Genomic DNA, 27,068 nt, shown 5'->3' on the forward strand with positions numbered 1-27,068 from the left:
TAACTGCTGTGGCAGACAAGATGGTTTTAAATTGGACTTGGCCATTAGGAAAAAAAAAAAAAACAAGTGAAGGATTCTCAAGAAAATGTTTAATCCTGATGTGAAAAGACTTTCCTGTTTCTCCAGTAAAGTCAAAAAAGGAGAAGGGATGAGTGTCAGGGGTGATCTGCAAGCGACGAATAACAGCAGAGTTGTAGTGGATTGTTGTAGTTGTGGTTTATACAGTAGTGAGAGCTGCTATGATGTCTGAGTTAGAGACAGTGGCTCTGTCCGATAGACAAAAGGCTGAGCTGCAAGAGGAGGAGGTGAAGATGAAGATGCTGAGATCTTTACTGGGCATGATTCTGTTTATAAGATAATCTAATTATAACTTTATATCCTCACATTAATATAATATAATATATATATATATATGTGTATCAATTTGTATTCTGTAACAACACTATGACAAAAAAAGCCCTGTTGTATTGTGTATATCTTAGGTGACAGATTTTTGAGGAGTCGAGGTTATGAGCACGTTCATATCCATGTGTCAATACGCCCGATGCCTCGATTTGCTTCACTTTCCATCCTGGCAGAGGTTCTGTCGGGACACCTGGAATTTATGGATTCTCTACAGCAGCCCCCACTTCACAGGCTCAGGGCGATAAATCACATGCAGTGATAACAATCCCAACTCTCCCAGCACAAAAATCCATTTTTAATCACTTCCAACAAGACTAATGCACACAGGAAAGACCTGCTTTTTTGGGGGCTGCCTTCAGTTTTCCAGCACACATTAGTGAAAAGGCCTGGAGCAGGAGAAAGAGACAGGGGAGACCAAGGGAGAGAGAGGGGAACAAAAATAAGTTAGATGGTAGAGGAAGGAGAAACAGTTGTAGATGTGTTTTATGTTATGCAGATACTGTGAATTGAAGTCTGTAAGATCACATGACATGATTTTTGAATTTTGTATTTGTTACACATAACATGATTTTTGAATTTTGTATTTGTTAAAACAAACACACATCATCATCATCAGTCCTGTGTGACTGCACCAATACAGTTGTATTCATAACATAGTGGACGTGATACTATTTAGGGACCTACATGCAGGACCACCAACCAACACATCAATCCTCCTGCAGTCTTCGTCACATGGAGTTACTCCAAAAGGAAACATTGACTATAAAACATATTGAAGTTCTCTGGGATTTTTTCTTTTTTTTCTGCTTTTGTTGGAAAGTCATTATCTGTTATTGTTCACCCAGAATGACTGGGACTCAGGAACAGCTCCGTGTGGGCCACTCTGGCTCTTTCACACCAAACACATCCAAAAGTTTTCTTTTGAGCCTTGGTATAAAAAGCAACAAAAATAACTGGCATCCTACAGGCTACTCCACTCCACTAATTGTTGAAGAAAAGAAATAAAAAAATATTGCTTTTTTGTCTGTAGTTGAGAGACTGTTCCTCTTGGAACTGTCGTTACGGTGCCAGGTAATAACTCCGAAGACATTAAGGTGAATTTGAATTGTTCAATTAATGTCATCACCTGTTTAATATATAAAAGCAAATGGAGTCCGTGCTTCACTGAATGCTCAGTTTATAGCCATGGACCATAAATAATGTGACAACAATCTGTGATAGGAAATGCAAAATACTCCCAAAGTGCAGAGATAAATCACCAGTATCTATATGGGCTACCGTAGATAAACACGGATATATCAAGGAATATTTAATATGATTTCTATCTCTAAACCTTTAACCACAACACACTGACATTAAAACAGAGCTAAGATAATTATGTTAATGTTAGAGTAAAGCACCATCCATCATTGTGGCCTGTAAGACAGGATGTAGGAAGATGAACGACTGAAGTGTCAGCCATCTGACACCAGTAGGAATTTAATGCTGGAGCTCATTTACCCCATTTATGTTCTCCACAGCAGCACTACTGTCACACACACACACACACACTCTCTCTCTCATTAACGCTGTTTCCTAGATATCCCCGTTCAGACAAATATTCTCATTTAACTACACACACAAAAAAATCCATGATATGCAAAGTCTGCTAAAATAAAGAAATTGGATTTAGGAGAAAATGAGGAGGCAAATCTTTCTTGGCAAGAAGAGTTTTGATACCAATTAGTTTATCCACTCCCAGGCTCACCACCTACACACATGCACAGAGAACACACTCTTACTTTTATGTATGGTTATCTTCTGCAACTATTTCTTAATCCTGAAAAGTATACTTATTTTAAACCCCTTATCTCAGTCCAGTTGTCCCTTAAAAATTACCTTCAAATCTCCATTGAACTGAACAATGAATTTTAAACACTGCAATTACAACAACTGCTCCTCAATGAATAAAATAATTGAAATTTCAAACCACTTTGGGACAAATAAAGAAAAAATCCAATTATAATTAAATTTCCAATTCACCTCCACCACCTACTTTGCAATAGTCAAAATAAAAGAAAATATTTTAAAGAAGCAATAAAGAAAATAAATTGAAAAAGAAATGTAATTAAATATCAATGTCACAGCCTCTTGCATCTATGCATCTATGAGTTTCTAAAAGAGCAATAAAAACTATTTTTGTGCAACATTTAACAATGATAATAACACTAACTATGAAATAGAAAAACATATTAGAATATTTCATTATCACCAAGATCGCAGCAACATTGGCAACATGATTGAGTTTTGGAAGAAGATGTTTTTTCTCTATGGACATAAATATTTTTTTAAACTTTTGTTGACAACAACAGAAATTGTATCATATAAGTTTTTTGTTATTAGTTATTTTTTGAGGCAGTAATTAAAACGTATTCTTTACCAGGGGAAGATTAATGGGTTTAAAAAAAATAGTGATGAACCAGACTGAGAATTTATTTTCTGTATTCTTGTGAAAGACCATATTTCAGCACCATATTACACTAAATAGACACATTCACATGTCACATATTTCTTTGAAAGTGTAACCCAAACCTGCTGGGAAGCTGTGAGGATTCTTGACCATGATATTTTCAGCAATTTCATCAAGGTCCCTTGGATAATAGCCAACATTCCTGATGTGAGTTTAACATTTTTGGCATTGATTAAAGCTCAGGTATACACAATTAAACCACTTCTGTTGGCACAAGGGAAACCCAATCCCAAAGCCAATGGTCTGTCTACGCTGTGGTAACACCTATTAAAATAGCCTGGGTCTCCACACACAAAAGCTTGAGTAGAACACACACTTTAACAAATGGCAGCTCAACCCCAAGGACATGACAGAAACCCTGTGTGGCAGGCATTCACACAGAAATCATACCACATACTCTGACCTTGTGACTGTGGGAATAAAATAAACTTTTTTTTTTTTTTAGAAGCGGGGTGGAGGGCTGAGTTCAGGTGTAGTTTGGCACTGCTAACTAAATAAATCTAACCTGCAGCTATTGTCAGTAACTGTAGTCTTTCTCTCTTTTTTTCTTTCTTTTTTTTTTACCAAATTCAACGCTTTATTTTTAGGCTAGAATGTGAAACCTGACCCGTTAGAATTGAATTTTGTGAAGAGGTTGGGGCAACTTTGTGTTCTGACAGATGAAATATAATTTGAATTGATATGAAAACAGCCAACATGTGTCTGATGATGGAATGAGCAGCCATCTGTGCTGGGAAATCAATGAAGACGTTCCCAACTGTAACATTAGTAAGGCTTAATACTATTACAACAGATGTGGCCCGCATACTCTGGATGGAAATTGTTATTTTGCTATTACAACAGATGTGGCCCACATACTCTGGATGGAAATTGTTATTTTGTGATTTTAAAATGTAGAATAATAATAACAATACATAACTATATATATAGTCCATTTTTATATGTAGTCCCTGGACTCAACTTAAAAGAACTGCACAGTTCAGTTGAATGACAGTGTCCAGTGGCCAAGATGGAGGAGAAATAGAACTTGGCAGATATTGGATTCTTCACGCCTCAACTCCGGTGGAGTGAGAAGCAGAGTCTATCTGATTCGCCTCCAGGGTGAATGAAGTATTATGCCCTACTGAGGTTTGGAGTTCGCACCGGGGTCACAAAGACGGCTGGTTCTCATTACGACCGTATCCTTACATGGTTAATTAACTGTGTTGTTGATGGTATCATATTACTGCATATACCTTGGGCTTAGATGTGTTTTGGAATGAGAAAGGTCTTGACATAACATGGACGCAGCGTAAGACATGGAAACACGATAGGCTGCCCCCCAGTTACAGATGTGTGCTAAAACTTTTATATTTAGATATATCATCTTTTATATTCACACTGCTGTGAAAGGTGCTCACACACGCCGCTGAATAGGTGTAAAACTCCTCTGTGACTCTACATTTACAATGTTTGCCTTACGCACAATTGCTTTTGAGACATGAAAAATACTTGTTGTTTCTGTTGATGAATGGAGTATATACAAAAGACTTGGAGGGGTTTCTGATTGTTTCTATCATTACACAGTGTTGCCTAGTAGTACTCACAGTACTTTTTACTGTTATAGCAGAGAGATTTCGGATGTAACCCATCAGACTCATTGTTATTTGGATAATCAATAATCTGGGGTTAGAAAGTTCTTATGACATATTAAAAATATTTTTATTTATAGAAAGTCAAAAGATCATTGTGTGATTGTGTTCTCCTCTGACAATTAAATATATTTTATTATGCTTTTCTGTTGACAAGATGGAATTGATAATATTTCTTGTCATGATCATCATTTGGAGCTTGTGTGATTGTGTTCTCCTCTGACAATGACCTACACAGCAGACGGGTTCTGTTCAGAATGGTCCCACCTGCTGATAGGTCAGCCTCGAAAAGAGGAGAGTCAGAGTGATTGCGCTACATCATCTGCATGTGGGCACAATTTCATGTTAATGTGCTTATTTATACAATCAAGAAACTGTTTTCTATTAATGCTGAGCGTGGAAAGCGGAGCAAATTTTCCAAAGTCATCTTGAAAGCATTTGTATTCAAGATGTTCCCTGCATGGCGACACGTGAATCTGTTCTCATTGGCCCACATTAGCTGAGCAGACATGGGCCAGCCATGTGGTAACAGCTACAGCTCATTTTCCTGTGGGTCCATCACTGGTGAGCCCCTCCTCATCACGACCACTATCATGCACAGAGCTCTCAGATCAGCGCAGCAGACAACCACAGGGACACGTACAAACAGGGGACTTTCAGCTTCTTTAATTAATAAACAGCAAAACTTCAAAGCCTCGGGCTTGTCTTATGAGCCGCCCACACTAAAGTACAGCGTGAGTGTCTCCACATCCCTGAGACGCTCTGCATAGTTAGGTAATGGCTGCATAGTGAGGGAAATAAATTATTACATTACAGTTGAACAAAACTTCACTGGCATCCGATGAAGGAATGTTTTTAGCGTCTGGAAACAAACACAGCAGTCTGGTTAGAGACAAATACTACAAATATGTGATTAAAATGTCAGGAAGGCACAAAAATGGCTTCAATTCATTCTTTCATTAATATTTTAATCACAAATAGTTTGTTCATGGCGCCGTCATGGCTGCCCACTTCATTTTCATTTCCCAGCACTAATCCAGGTCATTTCTTCACAGTGATAACCTTTACATAGAGAATTTTCAGATTGTGTTGAAAATGTTTCTACTTGGATTATTTGTCTTTAATGCCTCATCTAGATGCTGATTGGATAAATGCAACAAAAACATGGCTTCCTTGGCGCACAGCCTTGAGTGGACATAGAAACTGAGTTACTACATTATGATCAGATGAACAGTTAGCTAGTGAAATATTATGACAAAACAAATGAAATACGGTACTTAGTATTCTGCCCATGAGCGCATTTTTTATTTATTTATTTGATTAATTACATTTTTTTCCACATTTATCACAACTTATTTATACCATTGTTCACTTTTATCATGCACAGCAGAATTTATAATAAAACTAAACTGGGCCCAAAATGAGCTTCCTCTGTTACACAGACCAGCAACTGCCGCTGCTACCGACTGCAGGCAGGGTTAAATACTGCCCACTGCTCTGTGTTTGGTTTGGACGCAAACTATGGGCAGGGAAAGTCCAAACATGCCTGAAGCAATTTTTCAGGAGCAGATCTGGGAGACCCAGGGCATTTTTGTGGACGTTTTTCAGCCCTTACCAAAACCCACGTACAGACAGAATCTTTCCTTCATAATACTCACATGATTAATTTTACACCCCGGTGTCTCCTCCTGGTGTTTATACTGACTGGTAGATATTTTGCAGACATTTCAGACATCTCAGTGGGTTTAGATTTACTATAAAAAACATTTTGGTTTAATTGTTTTTTTCCATTTTACATTATCAGTCTATTTGACAAATACTGTATAGCCATAGATGCATCTAACATTTATAAAAGGGATTGGAAAACACACAAAGATAGTCATGTCTGTCTAAAGATTGGTGGCAAAGCCTTCTGATCGCCGTCTATGTTGTTTTCTGTTCTCCAAATAAGATTATCTCCATATGTCAGTCTCTCTGGTAAACCATTACTACTATTTCAAAGTAATAACAATAGAAACATACTGTGCTGATTAGCATGTGTAAGAGTTAGAATTTCAGTCAGATGAAGCCCAAGTGGACTAATGTAAATAATCTATGAGTAATCTCATAATCACCACAGTTACTGGGGAATGTTTTATCTGATGTCATTATTGTCATCCTTGGCATTTGTGTGCAAACAACAAATTTCACAAGCCCGAATCTTGTATTCACTCTTTGTCTCTCCATATTAAACCAAATAGCGTTCACCCTCAGGCAGCAGGCAGCACCGCATCCAGAGAATGCAATTGGAGCCAGCTAATGGCACCGGCTTTTAAAAACAGTCAGCATCTGGTCGCCTGTACACGGACACATATGTCTGAGCTTCTCTTCCATGATAACCACCAATGCCCCGGGCCCCGAGTCAAACAGTGAATACGTTAAAGGTGCAGATAGCATCGGTGTTAAGCATAATTAACCGTCATTGGGCTGTGATATGTCTGTTTTTACTTTTACACTAAGCTGTGAATGACCATCTCAGCAGGAGCTTACAGTAGAGATTATTCAAGTCTGGATGTGTTTACACATAGTTTTCCTCTATTAGTGTAATTTTGGCTTTGAGAACATAATGTGAGTTTGTTTGTAGTTTCCAAGAAATTAGGTTTAAATTACGTCAATTCTTTAATGGAGTTATTTTATGTCAGGGCTCTCATTTACATATTGTAGTTTTATGTAAAAATAATGTTGTTTTTCTGTGCCGTTGTACCAGTTCATGCATCTGCACTTGTTCACAGCCCTGTAAAATACCCTAATATCTGGAGATGAGGTTTGCCAGAAGGACAGCAAGAGAACAACATGCTCATGCTGTCTTCAAGGGAAATAAAATAAAAAAAGAGGAAAACGAGGGGAAGGAACAGATGGTGAGGCGGATACCAGCAGAAAAAGCAAAATGAAGTAAGGAAGGAAATGAGTTGTTAAAACAGACAACCCGATGTGGTAGTAACCTTATTGGAATTGTAGAAGTAATTAGGTGAAAGGTGGAGAAATGGCAAAGAAGAGAAAGGACAGGAGGCTAACACAAACCTAAAGTCAGAAAATGAGGCAATAAGAGAGAAAAATGAGTTGGAGAAGGACTTTAGGCAGTTCCAAATGTCTCTCCAGATGTTCCCAGATGCAAACTCTGCTCCTCCAAGATGACTTCACATTAACCTGTCTTTATTGTTACAGATGTGGTTCTATTAGCTGTACCACTGATTTACACCCAGTCAGGGAGCAAACTGGGGCTCTGCTCCTACAACCCTTTCAAAACCAAATTCCACAACTAGGAGAAGGGAGCAATAATGAAAGCAGAAAAGCAAGGGTGTGGTGGGAACTATTAGGAAACAGGGAAGACAGTGCAACGTTGTGCCATCTTATGGCCTTACTCCTGTAATATGGCCTTGGGAGAGATGTTTCAGATTTCTCTGATCTAGACCAAGGGTCAGCAACTCACGATTCCAGAGCTGGATTATGGTGCAGTTGAAAAATATAAAACCTGTTTTATTTCATTTTTGTCTCTCAAAATACACGATGCTTGCGGTTGTGCAATTTACTAAACTTTTCAACTTCCTAGAATGTCATCTGCGACATTTAATGGGAATTATTTGTAGCCCTGGTGTGAAAAGCATAATAATAACAGTGTATATTTAATCAATCTTTAATCAATGGTGCACATCGCCAACATTTTAAATGTCCTATTACACTTGCATGCACCACTCGATACACGTGAGGGGCGGAGGGGGTGGGCCTGTAGCCCTCAACAGCCAGGTACGCAGGAAGTGAGGTGCATATGCGATGTTTCTCGGGTCCTTTACGATATCAGCAGCGGAAAGGAAGTTAGCTATTTGCAAAAAGGACGAAGAAAAACGGCGAGTACACTGTGAAAGGAGCCGGATTCACCAGTACACTTACCTGCCGAGAGTCCGCAGCTGAGTGACTGAATGAAGGAAATGAGTTACCTCGGTAAGACTGATCGTTTATTGGAAAATTATTCCGTGAATACTTTCATCGTCCATGCTAATGCTAATTCGGTGTCTATTTTGTCGCTAAAGAACCCCAACATTGTGCACTCAGCTAGAAACACAGACGCTGATAAACATGTGCCTGTTATAGCTACTCTGGTGCTATGAAGTTATATTTTATTATATTTTAACTAAAGAAGGAAATAATTTCACTTTAATGTGAGTTTGAAGTGGGGTTTAAGTGTAGAATATTGCAGATGTATTAAATGTTTGTTAACGTTAAATTCTGTAGATGATTGTTTTCATTGTACTGAAAAATGGATTAGAAATCTAATTAATAAGTTATAGCTATAATATAATTGGTAAATTCGTTTTAAAATCCATTTCTATCTGTACGACAATCAGCATTTTTCTGTTTGTCCACCATTTGTATTCACCATCTTTAACATCTAGTGTTTCTTTTTGCTTGCAACTAACTCGAAAATTCTGTATAGGAGACAAAAAGCCTTAAAAGCTTTAATCAATACCAATGCAAGGCCTTGACTGAGAGTACAGGGAGCAATAGTTTGTTTTAAAAAAAAGGACAGACAAGGAGCAAAGATGAAACCCCAGTTGAGTTGCCTTTGCCTTGAGCCCAGATTGCTTTTGAAACTCAATGACTCTGTAGAGGCAAAGGGAAGCAGAAACACATATGGATGAAGGCGAACAAGTAGGTCCAGAATGAAGGATGTCACAACCTCCTGGTGCATCCTGAAGAGCGGCGATTACCAACGCAACTTAAAGGGTGATGGCATCTGTATAACGAAACCACCGAGCAATGGCTGCAATTATAACCAGCCCTGTCCAATTTTAAGGGTAATTTGTGCTCATTCTTCATCTGAAGGCTTTTATTAACCTCCTCCGTGTGTCTATGTGCCAAGATGAAAGACGATAGTGTGTGACTGAGAGAGAAGCTCTTCAGGCTTTACTTTCTTGTGAATGTGGCAGGATTTTGAGACACAGCAGGCGGATATGGTGCAGGGCTGTTTTTAAGATGACCGTCACTGTCCTCTCAGCAATTGATTCATAGTGCAACAAACAGTTCTTATCTTTTTAGACTGATATTTTAGACGCATTCAAGCTGTATTAGGGAAATGCTACACCGGCCAAAGTCTATATTTCGGAAAGATGTAATTTCTCTGCTCTGTTTTTATTTTTACAGAGATAAACAACAATGGAAATCCCTGTCTGAGCTCCTGGATTTGAAGTTGTTCCCAGTACAAAGTCGGCCCTGCAACAGCTATTTACAGCCACAGAGACAAAACCTGGAATGAGTGCCTTGCTTGAGGACACGTCAACAATAATTGGTAAGGGAGGAGAGAGTATTTTTTCAGCTTAACCTCACAAGTTTCCTATCTGCACTGGGAATCTGGGACACATTTATTTCATAGCATACCCTTAAGGTTTTGGAAGCAGGTCTAGAACTATTGGAATACTTGTATATCTTTAGACTGGAAGCAGCAAAATGCACAGGGAGGAGGGTATGAGTGAAGACATTAAATACACATAAAAGACTCAAGCTGACATGTTTGCACTGACAAAATGGTTTGATTGTGACCAGAATGACGTGACCTGTGGTCTGTTTTCATTTTTACATTTATGGAAAAAAAGGGTAATGTACACAAAACTTGGAAGATGAGCAATGCACTCAGACTGCCCAAATTACGTGCAGAGGAAAGGAGCAATTATTTTGCAACCATTATCAATTTCAAAAGCCATTACGATTTTTTTTTTAATCTTAGTGAAAATTGTTACCATGAGCCTTTTTGTCTTAGGCGTATTGTTTACATGATTCCACAAATATATCTAACAAAAAACTGTTGTTTGGTGAAAAGGAAATGAAAGGTGTCTCTAAACTTAATTAAGTGGCCAGTTTGACATATGGGCCATAGGTCAAGTTGTAAATTTCGTTTCTAGGCCAGATTAATAATTTTCAGTATTTCAACATAGTTCTTATTCTGTTTTGGTAAATAGGGGATTTACCTGTGCTGCTACCTGGAATACCCCCCTGCTATCCTAAGTGCTAATCATATCTGTAGCACTCTGCTCTTTCTCTGTTTGTTTGCGCAGCTGCAACTGGTACCACCTCAAACTAAGGACAGACTTGAAAAGTAATAAAAGAGGAAAACACGAACACGCTAAAGATCCTTTAGCAATGTTCTTATACTGCACTTTATGGGACTGAGTAGCTATGTTGAAGGGATACATGTTGAAGGGATACAAAGGCTAAGGTTCTGAAAAACACATGAAGTCAAGTCTCTAGCTCCAAATTAAAACTCAGTTTCCAAGTGTTTGCAACGAATGAGCGATAAAGCAACCACATGAGTTCTGCTCTCTTGCTGTGTTTCAATTTAGTAGTGGTAATTCAATATTTGATGTTGAGTGATTTCTTTAAATTCCATTTTAAAGTGTTTGGATGTAGTGTGTAATGTCAGTGCTTAGTTTTTAGTAGTGACTGAGGTAGTGGTTGTGTGAAGAGGAGCAAACGTATGGAAGATGAGTTTAAGTGTGAATTTCATCCAATTACCGACTTTTATGTTTGTTGCTTGTTTTTGCAGTTCTGTACACACACACACACACACATATATATATATATATAATTATTTATTTATTTATTAATAAGTCTTAGTATGTGGTGTTTAAAGCTATTTGTTTTAGTACATATATATTTTTTACAGAATATTTTGGGTAAAAATATATGTTTTAAAGCAACAAGAGTACAAGAGTTCTTCATTCCTGATCTGGAAACCCTGACACTATTAAACAGTTGCCTGTGTTGATCAGTTGCAGGTGACATCCCACTCGGGTTAAGTGAACAAAGCTGATGTCAAATGGCCCATTGTGTTTGTCCATCTTTTGCACATTGAAGCAATCAAAGGCCAACATGGTCACAAATCCCTCATTCTTCATGTGTGAGCTCCTCAGTGGTCAGAGAGCTGTGGTTGTTCTGGGGGCAGTTTGTAGGTGTTAATGTGAAACAGGGTGTAGCTGAGAAAAAATATCAAGTGTGATGAGTTAAAACTTTTAGTGGGGAAGAAGTTAGAAGTAAGTGGTTTGAAAAAAAAAATGTTTGGAGTGGTCCGTGTACTTCTCATTCTGTTGCATACTCTTTTCTCATTCTAATAAATTCCAAATGTTTGAATAAAAAATAAATCCATAAAAATTTATCTTCTGAAAAGTTTAAAGTGTATTACGTTATGTTTTATACTTTTGCCCTGAAAGGCAGTTGAATGCAGTGATTGCAGTTTATTACATTTAGTGGTTGAACATTACAGCATCATGAAGTAATAGTTTTACAGTGAACGGCTGTAAACTCAAATAAACACCAAATTTGAACATGTCTTTCCTCAATTAACCAGAACTGTGACAAAGTATCAACACCCTCCCTTTAACCTCTTTTTCTGCTTCTTCATGCTGACCTAAAGGGACTTCGCTCCTTCTCACTTATAGATGATGAACATTTTTGTGTTTTCCAGAAACCTGTAGCAGCTCTTCTCTGCTCAGCTCAGAATTTAACTGTTGCTCTGCCGTTCATGCTCTCCTTTACCTCTATCTCTCCATCACAGCCTGGGGCACCTTCTAATCGTCATCTGCTCTGCTGATTGGACTTTTCATCAGTCAACTCCCCAAGGCTCATGGTGACCTCCTCTGGGTCACTGCCTACTGATTATAGCCTTTCATTTTTTTTCCCTGCTTCCTCTTCTTCACCTCAACTACTTTAGGAGGATGGCACGACAATGACGTGATGTATTCCATTGGGTTTAAAAGCTAATTTTGCCTGACAGGGTCACAAGTAGTCATCTCAAAATAGTCAAACCATAACCAATACTTACTGTTGGTGAACTGTCAGGGAAAACAAATCTAAAACTGAACACCAGTTGGGTTGATAAACCGGGGTGTAATTAAGAATGTTTTAACCATTATTGCCATTCCAGTCAGGTATTTCATCAATTAGGATGATTTTGTCACTGCGTTCCAATGGCAGGTAGATGGATGTGAGAAAGTGGTTAAACATGTTAACATACATATTAAGTATGTGAACAACTGCTTTATTTGTTGCATTGATAATGGGAGGAAAACGTGTTGTAGCTTCATCGTGTGTTGTCGTATTAGTAGATTACATTTTCAGAAAGTGTTGACACAGGAAGCCTACCACTACACCATAATAGCAACACATGTTGATGAAAGTTCAGAGTTCACTTTAAAGTGGGCAAAAATTATGTATACCTTCTTATGTAAAATCACTTTTTTTTAATCACGGTATAGCAGAGTTAATCAATAACATGCTTCAGTTACCAGTTGTTTCTGAGAACACATAAACGTATTGCTTTTGGAATATCAACAGGTTTGTTTGTTTCACACCCATTTGTGTATATTCTGTAATGTTAAATTTGAGTTGCCACTGTAAGGTTTGTGTATATTCTATGTTAAATTTGAGTTGCCACTGTAAGGTGCCATTTTTTGCTAAAACTCATTGTTTGGACCCCCCCTCCCCATTTTTTTTTTTTTTACAAAAATGACACTATAATATAAAAAGTAATTTAGAGATGTAGTATGTAGATGGAGTATTTTGTAGTAAACAGAAGAGTCAGAGTGACATTAGAATAGATAAGGTGTCCACCAGATGTCCTCTGACCAGTACACCACAAGTTTTGGACTAAAAAAAAGCTGTTGTGAATAGTGTTGTGTGTTTTGGAGAGCAGTCTGGCGTGTGTTCACATGGAGAGCCAAGTATCCACACGACAAACCGTCCACCACAAGGGACATTTTGGTGTGTTTTTATAGTCTGCCAAATAGCAGACAACCACAGTTTGGTAAAAACCAGGATGTTTTCTCACTAACCAGGTGCTTTTTGTACCTTAATGTGTGTATGTGAGTGACAAAAAACATTTGTAGTGAAGAAATGGTTGTTGGTTTCCATACTATTACATACTAGCTATGAGGTCAAATTGTAGAATGCATTGATTATCATTTTCTTTTTTAAATAGGACTATTTAGCAACATGTTTTTGGCAGTTTTTTGCATTTTTTTTTATCTTCACACTTCACAATTTTCTGAGGGCCCCCTAATGCTAATGTATTGTCCTTTATCCATTAGATAACATAAAAAAATGTCGCTTTGGGGATTTGAATGTTGCAACTACAGCATAGAGCAGCAGCACTTCCGACCAATGTCATGGTTTGTGTAAAAAAAAAAAAAAAAAAAGTGTCACAAGAGTGTGTGCTTTGTTTTCCTCATCTGACTAACCGTGACCTTGTCCAAATAAAGCCATAAGTCCCTTCGTGCATACACACCAACACATACCCAAACACACACATATGAAGAGTCTCATCCCTGGAACAGATTATTCCCCTGTGTGCTTGTTCTGTCCCTGATTGCAGCTACATCCATATAGGCTTTCAAGTGGCCTCCAGTGTGTGCGTTGCCCCATGGGATGCGGCCCAGTGCACTACACATGGGGACCATTACCCCTCGCCAGCAGGAGCCCGCATGCAGCATGCCGCCCCTCCAGATTAAGCTGACGTGGCTCTCATCCTCACTGCAAACCTCTAAACACCCATTTCCAGTCCCTGGTCATTACTGTAATCACAATGATAGCTTTGTCCATGGCCTCTCTCTCTGCAGTGGAGTGGTCATTGTGGGCTATTAGCCCACTGTGCACACTGCCTGCATGTACTGACAATTCATGCGTGGCTGAGCAGTCGGTGAGTGCAGCCTGAACTACAGTCATAAACACACACCCAAATATAAAATCACTAGAGACTTCAACGACATAACTACGCTGGGAAAGTACTGTTGTGTTTACTTTGAATGTCGAATACGGCGTGACGCTGTTTCAGTTGTTGGAAGTCATGTCAAGACGGGGAGTAAAAAAAATGTCTCTGTGCTGTGTAAACCCTGTCGAGTTGCCAGTTTTGGTGTGCACAACAAAAGGTGTTCTCCAGAGAATACGCCAGAATTATTAAAGGGAAAAACTGCAACTGTAAGGACGAGATAAACCAAAGTGCTATTCTTCATCTCTCCTCTTACTGGCATGTGATCGGGAACTGTGCTGTGGTGGTTTGGGGAAAGTGGAAAAGGCATTGTAGTGTGTGCAGTGTGCATGCTGAGATGAAAGAGTATAGTGTACTTGTTAGTAGGTCACCTGTTTTGTAAACACAACCTCAAAGAAGTCGAGGAGTGGGGGACGGAGTCTGACAGTTTTAATGTTTCTGCCTCAGTAAATGTGTTTAAATGCACTTTTGCAAGAGTGTCACCTGAGAGAAAACAGCATGTGACTGACTCAAGAACCATTGTCTCACACAGGCACAGGAACAAAGCAAACATGAGACCCTGCGCAAAGGCAGACCATGGAATAGAATTTATGACAAGTTATCGCGTGAACAACAATGTTCACATCAGGTGTACTGACAGAGAAGTACAGTGAGAGTGGGCGACGGAAGTTTCAGCTTTATGAGTCATGTCTTACTCAGTATCGGCCCAGAAGGACAAAAGGTTAAGCAGTAATATACACAAAGTATACAAGCTGCAGCTGCTGAAGTACACGTCAACTTTGATGAAGAGACAACTGCAAATGGAAAAAGTGAATATGCATGAGGGTAACTCTTTCAGTCTTATCAAAAGCATTGTGATTTACCGCCCGCCGTATCACAACCAATTAACTCTAACATTATGCCAAATCTTACTCATTACATTATTGCCCCTGCATCCTACCTTCCCTGCCTCCCTGCTACACTGTTGTTGGCTCTGATTTATAGTGCACTGTGCCAATGTTGGAGTGTGTATCGCAGGTTGTCGTGTCAGGCTGCCAACTTGTCACCTCAGAGAGATTTCACTTGGCAGATCTGACTGTACATGAAGGAGGAGAAGCTGTTACAATGCAGCACAGACCAGTAGTCAATTAGCCAGGCTGTTGTTGAAAATGTATGTACAAAGGCACAAGGTTTTGATCAAGTATTGTCATTTTAAAGGTGTCTGATTAATAACTTGGAGATTTCTAGGTCATGTTACTGAGACATTTTCTAGTTTAACATGTTTTCACCTGATTCTGGAACACAAAGAAAAAACAATTCTGAAACCTTTACATTTTGAGTTCCTTTTACCAATAAAACATTGTGCATTATTATATCACAAACATGACAAAAATGCAGTGTATTTCTACTAGGTTTTATGGATACAATTGCATAAAACTGAACAGACTACCATAAGGGGAAAAAAGTGGTACGTCAGTTGTGAACAGCACACGGTTATACATATTCAAGGGTGGACATTCTGTTGGCTGGGTTACTGATAAAGGAGCCTGGGAAATGTACCGGTCGCTTGAGCAGCTCATCTGCATCGCAAACATCATGGTTTCAATTTAGCAACAGATGCTAATAGATCAGAACAGCTTGGCTGTCTTCTTGGCAGTAGACTCGTCTCAAAAGTAAATCAGAAGCAGTGCATTTTACAGCATCACAGACAAAAATGTATTTCTAGTCGATCCAGCATTTTTACAGTGTGTATACAGAAAACATTTAGTACTTCACTATGTTAGGTTTAGAGGAGGTTTAGAGCTATATTTTAACTGTAACCTAACGTGTTGCTGCTGATCAGGCTGAGAAAATGGGGTGTAAAAAAGATGTCCCATTGAATACAGTTGGTGAATTGGATACTAATATAAGGGTTTTCATGGCTTTTGTCCATTTCTCTAATGTGGAAAGAAGGGGCCGTTGTGTGAATGTTTGTGAAAGAGTCAACAGGAAAGCAGTAGAGAAAAGGAGACTGGCTTGTCTCCTCAAAGGAAAGCTGAGTGATTTAAAATAATTTCTTTGTTTTGCTTAGTGGTGACTCTGGTTTACAGTGCAGCCCGTGGCCCCACCTGTCACCATTTAGCTGGCAGCCACAGAATGGTAACCTTGTTAGATGCAGGCCTGCGATGGCTCTTCCCTCGTAGATAAGCATCAGCATGTCTGTGAACTTGGATATGACACAGATACAAACAAAGCTGTAGCACCACAACGCAGCCCACACTGCAGAAGATCAAGCGTGGACAGCTTCAGAGGGTAGTTCCTTGTCGTAAAACCTCGCCATGTCTGAGGAAATTTCTTTGGCAATGGCTCAGGCCTCTTCTAAAAATGGCAAACTCCAAGATGTTTTTTTTTTCTTCTTCAGTACTTTTTTTTCTTCTTTGAGAATTTTTCCCTGTGTCACAGATATGTGCTGCTGTTTCTATAAACATCAGTCACTTCAGATAAGACGTAGTTAGAAACAGCTGCTAGCTCTGCTTTTAGAGGTTGAAATCAACTGTTCTATTTCACTTGTTGAATATTTGAAAACTATGGTAACACAGTTCAGACGCCCTCCAGAGGTCATCACTTGGTCACTAAACTCAGTAGCACCAAATGTGATCCATGCACATTTTATTCGTCTCCAACGTTTCTGTGTCTGTATTTGTTAAGGTTTTCAGGTTAAAGCGCTCACGGCCTGTTGACCGAAGATCTAATTTGATTATGATTTGTGTAGGAGTGGTCTGCAGCCTGTGGCTCTGGAGCTTCTTTACAATAGCTACCTACAAGAGCAGAAAAAATAGATTTTACTGGCTGTAAAGTTTTACCAAAATGTGGTTACACCAATCAAGCAGAACGTTTTACCAAAATGTGGTTACACCAATCTGACACTTGCCACTAATTTTCAGCTTGCTTGCTAACAGCAAATACACATAATATTGCCAAATATTTCATCTTGATTTGCAGCATTGAACCATAGCCTAATTAAAGAATCTGAAGACATGGCTCAGACCTCATCCCTCTTTCTCTCTCTCTCTCTCTCTCTCGTCACTGCTGCCATTATTGTTGCTGGGCTTGGTAATGTTACACACAGTACCAGAGGAATAGCTGACATGCTATCAGCAATTCCATAAATTTAAAAGAAAAGCAAGGAATGGGACGCAGGATTGAGTTGAGTGAAACTCTTCGCTGCTTACTCTGAAGGAAACCTGATTTATTAACTACTTGTGTGGCATTCATTTCTGTCTGAGGCAGAAAAAGACGGAGAGGAAAATCAATGAGACATAAGTCCTTAGTGGGAATAAGAATGTGCACATGCTTGGCTGCTCCACCAGGCAACTTTGCATTAGTGAAACGGAAACACAGGGTGGAATATAAACAGTCAGTCGTGTGAGGGAATGCACCATGCCAAAATTACCAGAACAAAAACAGTGCGATAAAATAACTCCCAGATTTTCCCCCTTTGTCAACTGATGTGAAAATTATTTTATTTTTTGAAAAACAAAGGGGATTTTAAAATGCTGCGGGCTGGTGCAATTAATCTCCATGTGCACAGCTGATGCTTTTCGATCCTTACTGGAATAAATAAAGAGAGAAGCCACACAAATTTTGACAATCTGTCCTAATGTATTGGGCTGGAACAGAAGAAAAAAGATAAGGTTGTTCCATGGCAATGACTCTTTTATTTAGTTTATAATCAGTTTATTTTGGCGGGACACATTTTGAATAAAGCTGTTGTATTTATTCTTTCTGCACTCAAGGTGTTGCCAGAACATTGAAGGCTTTCTTCTGGAAACCAAGGTAATAAATTGTAAATATTTGGTAATAAAGGACAGGCATCTGAATAGAAATGCTAATATACACTTTTCAGATTAGACACCATGATCAAATACAGAAGCCTCATTGACATTTTAATTTTCTAATGGTCACCAATCTGAGGTTGTTTTCATTATTAATGATTCTCCTCATGTACATTTAATGCTCGATCATCTGTGGATTTTTGCTGCACCTTCAATGATGTAGGAATTCCAATGGATGGATTTAAAATATTCATTGATTTTTCTTTCTACATTTAGCACCTAGTAAAAAAGATATTAACACATTAAATCTAAAGTGCTACACATTTTTCACCTGAGATATTGAATATTATTATTATTCAAACCGTACAGTTTATTTCTGCTCAATCTGAGAGAAATGTGACATTTTTCACCTGAGATATTGGGCTTCAAACCGTACAGGTTATTTCTGCTCAATCTGAGAGAAATGTATAAAAAAAAAAAAATAGTATGCAGTGTTCCAATCTGTTTTGATGCTCTAACTCTTCCTGCCCATTGTGAAGAAGTCAGAAGAGCCAGGTTAGCCACTGGAGAAAGCATAGCACTGACCTTTTTGCAGGAAGTGCCCTACTCTGTCAATCAATGACAGGACATGTGGCGCTAATGCTGGTGGCACTTCAGTGTCCTTGGTGTGTATGTGTGTGTGTGGGGAAACACCTGCAGTCTGTCTCAGATTATTTCCTGCGGCCCCACTTGTACACAGCGACACATTTTCTGCAACCAACATGCCCTCAAAGTTAAACACCAGCCAAGAAAGAGTAACTAGATATTGATATATGCCAGCAATGTTAGATGAAGGTCTCCACCAAGGCTGTAATTCACCTCCTGTTGAAATGAATCAGCCTTTGAATGCAGCTCCAGCACCGTCTCCTCCTGCTCATTTTCTCACTAATATAAGAGGAGAAAAAAAGGGGTCTCTGCTGATTTTTTTTTGAAAAATACGCTCTTTTTTGTGACATTCAAAACGATTTACTTTACAAGTTAAGGTAAAACCTCCAGTAACATTAACTGGTACTATTTGCCCAGTCGGACCATGGCTCTGAGACTAAATACCAGTCTGTAATTGGTGAGAACTGCAGAAAGTGGCCCCCTGTGTGTCCCCTGTGTCACTGAACTCACACACTTACATAGTGTGTTGTACAGTACACATACACATGTGTGTGTTTTGGTATGGTTGTCAGTTCATCGTTGTTCATGTGTGTGAATCTATAGCCTGTGTAGGTCACACCCTGCAGATTGTGTACACTTATTGGAAAAATGGGAAAAGTTCTTTTTGCCAGAGAATAATTGGCCCCAGAGAGCCATTAGGAGGGTCTCACCAGTGTGAGCCCCAGAGACTGACCAACACACACTGAGTTTTTGTATTATTAATGATCTTCCTACACTTAATCATTTAAAATAAAAAAAATGTAATGGATTATTTTCAACAATTTCCTGTAGCTAAAAATTAAACATCCTAAATTATAATTAATGCAGCTCGAAGGCCACAGGAACCCTTTCTAAACGGTACACAAATCTTAGTAATTATGGCTCCCTTCATGTCCCATTACAAGTGCAATTTATTGCCTAAATGTATTTTATCTAATAAAAAGGATGTTGGCTTTTCAAATATTTCTACATTGCTAATTAGCCTGCTAAATCATTCCCAGCATGCTTTGCCCTCGTTTGCCTGAATATGTACAAAAAGACGGTTTAGTTTCAATCTCATGTTTCACACTCCAGCCTGTATCCTGAAAGATTTATGAGGATGTCAATCTTCCCGACTCTCATTCCATTAATCCTTCACATGAGTTGAGCTGATTACTTTGTCAATGCATACAAGCCTTGGAAGATGCAGCTTCCCTGGGCGAGCTGCACTGCATGTGATTTACAGTATTGATCCAACATCCTGATTAGAATTTTTAATTAATGAAGGAGGCTAATTGCCTGGAGAGAGGACTCTACCCAACCCTGAACACGGCTGATGATTCCCGTTGCCGCGCTGAAGTTAATTGCCAGGCAGATATGACTTCCCTCGCAACGAATAACTTGGCATGTTTGACTCTTATGTGAGTCTACAGCAAATAAATTAGCTAGTGATAAGTTGCCTAAAGTGTACAGATGAGTTTTAGGCGTTAACAAAGTTAAATTATACACCAGACTTTGTCTAGAACTTGTTTCTCCGCTGTTATTATTATGGCAGAAGAATCAATATTCAGAGAGTTGGGAAATGTAATAGAAAGTCTTGCTCTGAGACAGACTCTGATACCTTGACAATAATCCTTGCACATCCCAGAGCAGGCATGAGGGCCATGAGGGAAACTAGCACAGCCTAAAGGCCTTCCATTAACTATTAATCTTCTCCTGTAGAGCAGTGGGGGAACCATGGTGTCACAGCTGCCATCACACTGCTTATTTTCTCTCAACCCCTACACCCACATATTCTATTATTTTCATTGGCAAACCATGCACAGCTCCACACAGTCAGACTAATTAATTTTAAATAAATTACATTGGTTATGCATGATTTATGCTCAAAGCCCAGAGCTACCGGTGTAAGACAAATACACAAAGTCCATACTGAATTACCAGCCACTTGAGCTGAGAGGAAGAGTGTGAGCCCCCTCGGCAAGATATCAAAGTGAGCTCTTGAATATATTTTCAGTTATATATTTGTCCATACTGAATAAACACAGTTGGATTTTTGTTGTAAACTAAGCATTAAAATGGCAGGATGTCTTTGTGGCAGCTCGGTGCAGAGTCGTAGAAGGACTTTTCCGTCCTATTGTACGGAAGATTCAGCTCTATCACATATTGTAGAATAGGTTACTCAGATACCAGAGCTGTTTAGGAAACATATTAACTGTGATTGTTAATTTGTGAAATTATTTTTTTTTAATGCTGTTAAAGCATGCAGAAAAGAGGTTGTGCACTATATCCAATAATGCCACTGTCATTCCACTAATGTTGCTCTAATACACAGTTAAGACCCATGTTGTTATTTATACACATTGAAGAAATATTTTTTCTTTTTTTTTTACTAAAGTCCCCGAAGCTCAAAATACCATGTCAATGTCTGATTCTTTTCTTTTTTTTTTTACTAAAGTCCCTGAAGCTCAAAATACCATGTCAATGTCTGGAATGTGTTTGTGGAGGCTTCAGGTCCTGACACCTGTCTTGTGTTAGACCTCAGTGACTGCAGGGCAATAAATTTGTTTACAACATGGATTGTGATAGGCTGTAGACGGATTAATATTGTTGAGGACAACAATTTCACCAAAGTTTTGAAAGCAGCTCGATCAAGATGCACAGTAAAAAAAAAAAAGTTATACTCTTACATATATTTGTTAACATTTTCCATCAACAATCTAAAATTAGAACAGGTGTGAAACACATACATCTACCTGCTCTTCTTTGTCTTTCTGTTTATGAAATGTAATGAAGGAAATATTTTCTGGTATGTAGAGGACTGTTGGTTAATCATAATTAATTGATCAATTCACGCCTACCCAGTAATTAATCAAATTTTTGAAAATTAATATTAAGTTTCAAACCCCACATGTAGGTTCTTTGTACATCCAGGTTTTTTGTAAGAGTGGATGAGTGAAGGAAATATTTTACAGCATATCTAACATTGTAGGGTTGTGACACGTGACGTGTTTTTACATTGTATGTGTTTATTATTTAAAAACAAACAGTTTTAAAGCTCATCGTGTTTTTTTACTTTTTGGGTCTAAATCAGAGATTTTGCTGCATGGGAGTACGCCAGCACAGCTGCTTTTGATGTTGGATCCTGTTTTTATTTGGAATATTTTGATCATTTATGACCCATTGTGATGTGTGTTCAATGGCCAAGCATAAGAGGATTAATATTTATAATATGACCCACCCAGGAACGAACATAAAACAAAAATGTGTTGATATTGTACATAGCTGCGTCTTGATAGTTACACAGAGTTCGACCATTTTGTAGTGAAGTGTGGACTTAGAGGAGCCAGACTGGCAGCAAATAAGAAATGGGGGAGGACTGTCGAAAAAGGAGGACGACAATAACAAAGGAAACATTCCCATGCTAGCCTACTTAATTGCACAAATTGGAAACAGATGCACCGCCGCAGTGACGTTATCTGACTAGACCTTGAAAGTCCTCCTGGTTGGAGGGGAAGAGGTTCCAAAGACTCCACGGAGGCCAGTGATTGATAGGAGGGATGACAAAGAGAGGTATTAATGGGGATCACTATTGCAGGAGAGTTTGCAATTGAAGAAAAATAACAGATAATGAGGGGCATGACTCGTTATTGATGCTTGAGTGAAAAAAAAAAAAAACTAACGACTATAAAGTACTTGCATCAAGATAATTGGCTCAAAGTGGACGGGTTAAGTGAGAGGTCCACACAGAACAGTACGATTTGTTGATTTGAGTGCATTTCCTCACTTCCATGAAATAGAGCACATGTGCGCCCAATACAGTGTCTAATCAAATCAACCTTCTCCACCGTGCACGGTTACAGCACCAAGTGAAGCTGTAGCTGTGATTTACATTCTGTACAAAACACATAAGGTCCGTCTTTTAAGGTGGTTACAGATTCAGACGGCAGGAGAAGTTTTATGTTTATTAAGGCGGAGAAAATAGGCTGCGTTAAGAGGAGTCAGTGGCCTTCACCTTGTTAGCTTACGTTTTAAAATGCTACACTTTATTTATTCCTGTAACTTCTGACATTTTCGGTGAAGGTTGGGTCTGCTGCCCTGGAAAAGGTTGAAGAGTCAATCGAAGATACTGTATTCTCTAAGTGCCCTATATTCAGACAACCAGACATGGAGTAGTTTAACCTTGACATGTTTCTACATTGAGCTCCCATCTTCCTTAGAAGTGTCCCTGATGATGTCACCGCGACATGTCCTTTCAGTTGTTCCTGCGAAGGTGTGGTCGTCCTGGTAACTGAAGGGGTGACCACGCCTTCTGGTCCCTCCTCCAGGACAACACTTGAGGTCCTGGTCCGTCGTCTGTTGTGCCCACTTTCCTACCTGTGTGGCCCTCTGTATCCAGACTTGATGTTAATGGTTTTAAACCACTTCACTATGATTTTGTCTTTTGCGGTGGTCCCTGAAAACTGTTTTTTTTTCTCGTCTAAAAACATCCCCCTGTCTCTCCAATGTTCCATGCAAATTTTGTGGGTGTGTTTTTTTGACGTGTAAAAATTGGTATAGCGACCACACCTTCGTGATGGCAACTGTAAGGGACACGTCACTGTGACATTGAGTAATGATATCCGTTGAAACGCGTCAAGGTGAAACTATGTCTGGTTGTCTGAATATAAGAAAGTCCATCACCGGCTCACATATCGAGACAGAATAATGCTGCATGTTTTAATATATACTACTGTATAGAGACAGACAATCATTCACACTGACGAATAATTAACTGCATGTTTTAATATATACTACTGTATGGGAGAAAACTGCAGTATCTCCAGAAAACTCATGGTACTTGGAAAAAACATGCAAACTTCAAACCAGTGAAGTCTGATGCTGGACTTGTGGTCCAATGTTGCACTTAAATTAATGCATCCAAGTTATGCAGTACACAGTCACAACCAGGGCAGTAAATTGGTCCCACAGCATTGGTTAGTGCAACCCCCTCCCCCCCCAGGGTGGAGCTCATAACTTATACCTTACAGTCTGACCTTTATCCATTAAAAGGTTTTTGGTTCACTTTCAGAGCGGAGCCACCTACTGCACCAGGGTTATGTGATTAGTGGGTAGATTGTAGCGTGATGGGGCCCTCAGGGGCCCCCACTCTCATAATTGCACTGTATGCCCAGGGGAGTAACCCCTTGTGTGACTGTGAAGTAGCTTCCATTTTTACCAGGTCAGAAACACAGATTGAGCACATCCCTGCTGCCAATGGCCCTTTCCTTTTAAAGAGCTATTCCCCAGGACTTTGGGACACAGGGACCAGCTCCACATTACTGGCAGGCACCTGTTTCTCCAACCTACTTTAGAGCTGTGAGGCTATAGATGTTCGACTGCTGTTTCTGTGTTGTAATAGCCGGTGTTAAATGTCATTTTGATTTCCAGTGGTCTGGTTGTTTCTCACATGCACGACTTGTTATGATTCAGGGCCAAGTTGATGCTGTCTTTTTTAGATTTGTAATGGACATTTAAAATATTTCCAAGCAGGATAAAAATGTTTTATAAAAAAAATTTTAGAGTGAAACCATGTTGACAATTAATTTAAAATATTCACAAGCAGGATAAAAATGTGTTAGTTCAAATATTACATTTTATCTATTTTAGAGTGAAACCATGTTGACAATTAATTGCTTTGCAAAAGATTTGTTTTTCCTTACCCTAGATAACTTTTCAAAGATTATCTAACCTTATCTTAAGTTACTAACTTTTTAAATTTTTTTTATTTGAACTAACTTTTCAGTGATTAGGCAGCGCAAATACATTCCCTAGAATTCTACAACTGTGGCAACATCTGATAAAGGCACAAGCTGGAACTAATTCTTCCTTTCCTAGAAATCTGTGACACACTTCCTCACATTTCTTCTTAATGTTTGCACCATTTGAGATTAGGAATAGGTTTTTTTCTAAAAATGTTATGTATTTTACACTTACTGCACAGACACATCTGTAACGATGCAGCCGATGGGCCTCTCACATGCAGTAAGCTGGCTGTGTCCTTCATCCAAAATTAAATGGAAAAAATATACAAATATATGTTATGAAATACTCTTTCAGATATACTGTTTTAGTACTTCTCTGTCATGTTTATTTAAGGAAAAACACAACATTTTTATTAAAGATATTATAACAATAATAAAACACATGGTGACCTTTAGAGAAGAAATAAATGTGTCACATGTAAAATTCAATCCCATTATGAAATACCTTCAACCAACTCCTACTTTGCAGCCGACGCCACTGTACAGAAATATCACCCAGCCTCAACTAATGTAACGTAACAGACCTGTGAGCTTTAAACAGCGTTTTCCCTGAAAAATCATTACATTTGGCCCATGTCGGAGAGCACGCTGTAATCACTTCAAAACTGCTCTAAGTGGAGGTCTGTGGAAAACAAGCTGTTGGCTGTATGTATGTGTGTGTGTGTGTGTGTGTGTTTCATGTCAGTTATTTAATTAATGACACTGCGGTCCAGTCCACTAATTTATTTAAACGTAAAAAGAGTGGGGAAAAGAAACTGGAGAGTTGTACTGTAGTAATTGTAGCTGCAGTTCTTGATGAGAGCAGATGAACATACACTGTAGAATGAATTTGAAATTTCATAGAGAAGATAAATGACTAATTTTTCTTCTTTTTTCCACAACTCCAATCTAACCTTTTATTTTTGGTATTATATCTTATCTAGATCATTCATAACCAAAAGAGCATATAAACTATTTTTTTTTACCTTTACCGCTTCAGTTCATATACTAATGTGATACACAGAACAAAGTTTGGGTTCTTTAATTCTCACAAGAACCTAAACAAAACTTCTGTCTCCCAGCCTGGGAGTGGAAACGTGGATTCTTGAGCATCATTTGTCTGCAGAATGTCCAAGTCTGCTGACAACATAGACTTAACCTCAGGAGCTGGTGTCAGGCTGGTGGGTTTAATTTATGTCCAGCAGGAAGTGTCTCTGTCACTGATAGCAGGGTCCATCCATCTTTTGTTGATAGTTGGAGACACTTCAGCAGTTCTGGACAACACATGTTTAATGGATTGTCCGCCGTGCAGAGCGTCAAATTGAAAAAAAAATTAATTTTAAGGATATATAAGATCACACATTTTATAATTTCATAGATCCAGCATGTACCGTAAATTATCAGAAAATAATTAAATTATCTTTTTGAGTCGGTATACATCGATATCGATAGCCTGACTCATCATATCCCATTTCAGCTGTTAACCATTCACAGACAATTCTAAAGCTGACACATTCGAAAGAGATCATTACACTGTTTATTACCCATCATTAAGTGACGATATAATACCTCTGATCCTTCACGAGAACCGTGAGGCCCACTGCTGGGGGCATTTTTTATTTTACTGCATGTAAAGCGGTGTAGCTAGTCAAAGGTTAAGTCTACTCAAATTACTCGTAACATGGGGAAAAATATGACCTGTTACCTACAAAGTAAATCAGAAAATGTACTCGAACAATAAAAAAAAAAAAAACAACTTCACTTATGGAAAGAACACTATCATTATATTCCAAACATCTGAAAATTACATGTAGGTGTGAAAAGACTTTTGTTGGATGTATTTCAAAGTAGGTCACAATCTGCTTAATTGTCTAAAGTATAATGACAGGATTGTAGTTTCTTTCAAATGATCTTGTTCTATTACATTTTTATATATAAAAATAAAATTTTGAATTTATAAAAATATAAAATTAATTTGTTTTGGTCATAAATTATCACCACTGATGTGTGTCTCCATAGCTACTCCAAGTTTATTGGGTATTTATAGCTATGATAAAGAAACATTTACTGTGTCAATCAAACCATCAAATCCTCAAATCACTGCAGCTCTAGTGCATATGTTTGCTTATCGAACAAAATGAACCTCTATAAGGATTCATTTCTTTCATATTTACATAAAACCAGGATTTATTACTGCCTTAAATCAGTCCTGTTCAGGACAGCTCTATAAATGGCCGCCGTCCTTCACAGCCTCCTGATCAAGCGGCTTAATTTTTAGGGTGAGGGAACACACATAAACCTTCCGAGCACATGTTTCACAGGCCTTCTGCTTCACCCCTGCTGTGTCTCCTACAGTGAAGAATTTACAGCAAGTCCCTGATTTGCAAACAACTCTCAATGCCCGGCGCTTTTTTCCTCACAAGAGGATTCATCTTTCATTATTAAAACTCTTACATTTATCCTCCACTAAGCTTCCATACACCTTACTCCTGC

At 38.7% G+C, this 27,068-nt stretch overlaps 1 long non-coding RNA gene across 1 annotated transcript in view; it reads left to right on the top strand.

The window, feature by feature from the left end:
- The first annotated feature begins 7,432 nt into the window (after nt 1–7,432).
- LOC107990052 (uncharacterized) overlaps nt 7,433–27,068 on the top strand; it is a 78,633-nt gene continuing 58,997 nt past the window's right edge. The window contains exons 1-2 of the long non-coding RNA XR_001761595.2: nt 7,433–8,523; nt 9,724–9,868. This is a non-coding gene — a long non-coding RNA (uncharacterized LOC107990052). The remainder of the gene's footprint in view (nt 8,524–9,723; nt 9,869–27,068) is intronic.

Source organism: Cynoglossus semilaevis, chromosome 2 (assembly GCF_000523025.1).
Source record: "Cynoglossus semilaevis isolate Cse_v1.0 chromosome 2, Cse_v1.0, whole genome shotgun sequence".
Taxonomy (NCBI): Eukaryota; Metazoa; Chordata; class Actinopteri; order Pleuronectiformes; family Cynoglossidae; genus Cynoglossus; species Cynoglossus semilaevis.